Below are 6000 nucleotides of genomic sequence, written 5' to 3'. Positions count from 1 at the left end.
TCCTAAGCTCAGTGAGTCATTTCTTAAATGATTCTGTAGTAATGTTATTGTCTAACCATGTGGAAGGCACTGTCAACCAAATGTTTTATTTTCCTCTTGGAGGCACTGGTTTTACGTGGTGACGGCAGAGAGAAGTCCTTTCAGATGCAGGGAAACCACAAGATTATCTGCATTGGCGGCTGCTCAGGAGATCATACTCAGCAGTAGACTGCCAACATCATTTCTCTTGATTCACAGCATAGGAAATTCCAGCTCACTTTGAAGCCTGTTCAAAATATTCTTGTCCATCTATTTTACCCGCAAGCCAGCTCATTTTTCAGACCTGCCTTTGGTTAGCTTTGATTGACAGAAAGGCTTTGGAAGCCAATGAAATCTTATTTTAGAAAGGATTGAAATCTTATCTCTCTGAGTTCTTCAATCTCTGTTTGGAGACCAAAGGCTCTATGTCAAAAGACTTGTAGATACCTGTACTTGGAACTGGGGCTTCTGTGGCAGATTTACAACCCTTGGGTTATTTGAGGTTTCCAAGTTAAGACCTGATGGAGCAAGGGACGTGGAGAGGAGGCTATAATATGGACAATGCACCTATAAATTTTTCCTGGAAATAAGAATAGCCTCTTGATCTGTCATAGTTAATACAAAAATAGAGTAATACAAATGAAGACTTAAATTGATGAGGCACATGTGTAAATTGATAAAAGAAGTTTGATGCATCATAACATTGAAATTTATCTAAATTCAATATTGTTAAACATTCTTAAAGATCAGATGAATTATACATGAAGTATATGGATTATTTGTCCCTGGCAAACAATGGTGACATTTCTGTCTGTCACTTAGTATGACAAGGTTAGCATGTTTTATTCAAAACTTTTAAACAGTAAAATGATTTGTATGCATTACTCTTTCTTTGGACTGTCAGGGAAAGCAGAAAGCAACACAGTTATTCTATGACATTGAGTCAGCATGTGCATAAAAAAATGACAGAACAGGATTGCCTCTGACATCTTTAAAGCTCATACTTTTGCTTTCTAATCATCTGGTAGAAAAACAATAAAACCATAAAGACAGAAGTATTTCCCTTTCAGCCTCAAAAGAAACATGCCATTGTATATTGAAATATAAATATAGTATTTGTGATATAATAAATATAGAATATTCATGAATGGGAATAAATCCCTGGAAATAGGATGCTTTGGGTTTTAGGGAAATTTAATGACAATATTTATTTTTTTCAGTAAATAAGAGTCAGACTATGTTGTTATTTTCAACGTGAAAAGGCTCTGCAGTGATGGTATGGGACAGTAATTTATGAGATCTTTGGATTTTGTGCTGTCTGTGTGTATAGGATGGGAATATAGAAAGAAATGAATAGCAGAAGAGAAAGTGCTGTTCAACACCTGGGTAGAGACAGAGGACTTTAGTGACTTGTCTCTGGTTATTGTCACAGCTGTCTGACACTGGAGGGTATCAAAGTTAAGTCCTGATAGAGCCGTAGAGAAGAGGAACCTCCTGAGGCAGCCCTAGGATTGCCCCCACCCCCTGGCCCCGGCCCTGCGTCTCAGACACCAGAGGAGCGTGTACTTCACTGCTGCTGTGCTCTTCCTCTTCTTCCTCTCATGAGGTCCTAAAGCAGAAATGAATTTTGGGGGAGATTATGCTCGGTTGGAATAAGGTGGAACCTAAGGTTCTGGTGCAGGATAAATATCCAAGGACAGAGAATACCTGAGATTTTTTATGTAGTCCTTTCCATTCACAGGTGGCTTAGGGACTTGGATGGTGCAGCAGCCATTCCACAAAGAACATTTCACTGACACTTCCTGAGAAGATATTAGGAACCAGTGGCTCTGTTAGGAATAAAATGGTGACTAAGACAAGCTCTTATCTTTGAAGTGTTTATAATAAAGTGGGAAAGACACATTAGCTCATAGGCACAGTGGTGATACAGGTGCTGTTGTGGCTAATTGCACAGGGTAATTGGACAGGCAAGTAGGTGGTTACAAACAGGAGGAGGAGCCAGCACACCGTACCTCACTGTTTCCTGTTCCTGCACTTGATACCTTGGGATGTTAACCACAGAGAAGGATATTTTCTTTCATTGCATTCAGCAGTGTTTACTACACCAAAATTTCATGCATCATGCACGCATTTTGTGTGTCCTCCATACCTGCCCGTGGCCAGGAGAAAAGTTGGCTCTTTATAATATGTATTAAGCTTTTTTGATTCTTATAACAGCTGATGACTATAATTTATTATAAGCTGTCTAAGACAAAAGATTGAAGTATGTATTTTTGGGAGGAATTACTTAATAGAGACTGCTTAATGAAGGAAAGAAGAAATTTTACTGTGTACTCCATTTTTCTGAGTATACACTTACCTCATGTTGAACCTGAAACTCAATAGTGTTAATACACACCACATTAGCTACAGCGTAGATACTTATTGGTTGCATAGATAATTAACACTAATTTCTCTTTAATTATGCACAAAAATTATACCCAAGCTATTTTAATCCTTTATCTCAGTCCACCTGCCCCCTGCCAACCTCCAGAACATTTAGCATCAATCTAGATTGTTAGAATTAATAAAAGGAGTGTCTTTTCAGAAAGATTACCCTGACTCAGTAAGCAAATTTCTAGAGATTGTTTGGAAGCAAATTATTATTACCCATTGCTGAGAAGAGACTTCCAGTTGCCACCAAACTTTTGGGATGCTATGCAGCCTTGCTGGACTGTCATTTTAAGAAATGTTGTCTCCCTAGAGGAAAATGTTTTCAGAAATACTGTGACCTTTCCATTTTTTAGCATGAAAGTGAGGTGATCTAAAAGGAGCCATCTCCCAAGTAAATGTGGTGAGCCTTTAGTTTGAAATATTCATCATGTTTCTGTTGTGAATAGCCAAACTACTGCTAAAATTCAGTCTGCCAGTCTATTCAGCTTATTCATTTCATGCAAATCCCAATGTGCATGAAATGAACAAAAGAGTTCCTTTCTATTCGTATGCATTGTTAGTTTTCTGTTCCATTTTTATTCCCAAACTTGTTTTTCTCTCTTTCAGTGTTAATACTTTATTCATTCTTTCAACAAATATCTGTAGCATCCCTAGGCATGACGAGACACCAAAATGAATGGCACTGTCCCCGCATGGTAGTCGGCATGACCCACAGGTTTCATTTTTTATGCCTTTTTAGTTACACCTTTAGAGGATGCATGGAGATTTCTTAAGGCCACATCTGTGATGAAGGGAAAGAATGATTTCCTCAATTACGTGTATCTGCTATGAGTCTGGTTTGGGGGCTCATTGCCTTACTGATGCAGGGAGTGGGAAGAGTTTACACTTGGGAGTCAGACTGATATGGATTCTGACTCTTGCTCTGCTCTTTGTAAGCTCTAACGTGGGATGTTACTTCTTCTGAGTGAGTTTCCTTACACATAAAAGGAGAATACCTGTTGTTAAATGAGTTACCAGAGTGTCAGCACCTAATAGGACTCCCTCAATAAGTGATCATTCTCAGTACCTTTCCTAGGATCTATAATCTAGTGCATATGTAAATGAGTAAAAACTTTCATAATAATGGAAGAGACGCTAAAATATGTCCTATTAATGCAGGCACAGCAAAGTGCTCTGGGATTTCATGGAAGCTTTGGTAAATTGGAGAGTGTCTGATTCCTCTTCTCTTTCCAGTTTTTATCTTAGATGTAACGTGTTCCTATCATGGGAATTTTTAACTTAACATAAATACAACTACAAATACACAACAGGAGAGAGAGAGAAAGGGAATGAATAAGAGTTTTAAAAGTTTAAATAGCGTGGCTGATTACACATGCCTTTCCATTCAAGGAGTTCTTCTATTGTGACTCATCTTGGGAGCATCTCCCCACACTGAGTTTCCTCCTATTGTTTAAAAACACACGTTTTTTATACTACATGGTCCCAAATTCAAGCTCACCCAAATAGACATTGATTCATTTCACTGCTGGAGGAAATAACTGATTTTGTGAGACTTATTGAGAGATGGAATGTTTCTCTTCATTTTTGACTACGCATGATTATTGTTATCAGCAGTGTAACATTTAACCTCACTATACTTCTTTGCTTTTATTCTTTGTAATTCCTTCCATCTTTTACTTACCTTGGATGTGCAGATTTCCTCTCTTTTTTTGCCACATAATCTCTTACAGTAAATTGATCTGTTCCTTGCCTGGGTTACTTAATGGCTATTTTATTATTTAATTTTTTGAAAAAGGCCATAGGGCTGTGTCTTAAACTCAATTCACTGAGTGTAATGTCTCCAGTGGGTCATGGAGCTTAAGGTATTGTTTTCTTAGGAGTACGTGATAAAGTTCTTGTGTTCCTAGGGTGGTATGTGACAGTTTTGCAGGTTACAGTGAGCTCAGCAGTATTTTTATAAAGTTATAATAATATTATAATCACAAGGCACTCTTTGCTGCCTGACTCTTGGCTGTTTTTATACTACCAACACAAAGGGTTTTTCCGACTGTTAGTACAGGGATCCAAAGCTCTGATCCACAATAAAATGCAAAGACCACAAAGCAGGTAAGACCCTTTTATCAGTTATTTACATCTCTGTGTGAAGCCAGAGTGATAAGGGATAGAGGAAAAGGACTAAGGGCTCTAAGTGGGTTAGGAAGACACAGGTCTCTCTACAAAGGCCTGGGATGGGATGTAAGGCCAGCTTTCCTGCCTCACACCTTTGCAACATGCTTTTATTACTACTGCCAGACATTGTTACTCCACCTCTGCCCCATTTTTATGTCTGCCCTTCTCCTTTTTTTTTTTTTACTGTGTCATAGTGATTTTAGTTTTTAGCTACCTTTCTTTCAGGGGACTTGTTTGAGCTCTTTATGCACATAAACATTAATACTGAATATTCTTTATTAATGAATAATGCCAAAGATTGTATAAGCTGTATTAAGTATGAGGATGGAAACCTTATATACATCTCTAATTTTCACAATAATTCTGTAAGAAAAATACTTCGTTTCATGTTAAAATGGAAAAAAATGACGTATATAGAGAAAGCAACTTACCACATACTTTAGTAAATGATAGAGGCAGATGAGAATCTATATGTCCTTATTGCCTGTGCCCTCTCCACTATCATATACTGAGTAAGAAAGACAGAGAGGGAGGGTATCAGTCTTTCTATGTATACATACATTTTTTTAAACCATAGCTGACTTCCAGAGATTTTCACAATGCTTGAAAAGCCAGTGTTGCCAGGACTTTGAATCTAAACATGCCCCCCGCCATCCACCAAAGTGAGCTGAAATTCTAGAAGTTGAAATTTATACAATTGATGTATTTTTCTCTGGTATAGTTTCTGCAAATGAAACAGAACATTATACAATTTTGTTTTTCACATAAAGAATTTCCAGAGCTGGCAACTGCTTTACTTCTTATTGCTGGTCTTCAAAGGCAGTAATACTGTTTAACATTATTGCTCCTTCCTATAGGAACAACACCCCTTTCATATTGTGTCCATTGAGACAGTTTCTCATTTCTGAAATTTTAATGCCTATAAGATGGGAAAAAAGAGGCAAGGAAAGACCCTGGGGTGATTTAAGATGATGATTCTGGATTGAAGCATCTTGCTGCTTAGAGGAACACCATATTTCATAGTGTATTTGCAGAAATGCTTCATGGCACAAACTCCTATTTCATGTCCTTGAAGGCCAATGGAGTAACAGAGTTTCTGTTTCAGTGCCTATCTGATCAATAATCCTATGACTTTTTGGAGTTGCCATCTGTCTTGTGATACATTTTTACTGTGTTGATGTGCAGTGACTAATACCTATATGTATATATATTTGTCTCTTGCAACTGTAAATTATTTTTAAAATATTTCTACAAGTGCTTAAATTTATTTATATAAAATATATTTTCCTTGATTTCATTGGAGACATACATAAATCAATTTCACTTGAAAATATATTTGGAATTCAGTGCAACTTCCCTTGGGCTTGGCATTTAATTCAA

The sequence above is a fragment of the Camelus ferus genome, chromosome 4, assembly GCF_009834535.1.
Source record: "Camelus ferus isolate YT-003-E chromosome 4, BCGSAC_Cfer_1.0, whole genome shotgun sequence".
NCBI lineage: Eukaryota > Metazoa > Chordata > Mammalia > Artiodactyla > Camelidae > Camelus > Camelus ferus.
Note: the sequence above shows the minus strand (reverse complement) of the source record.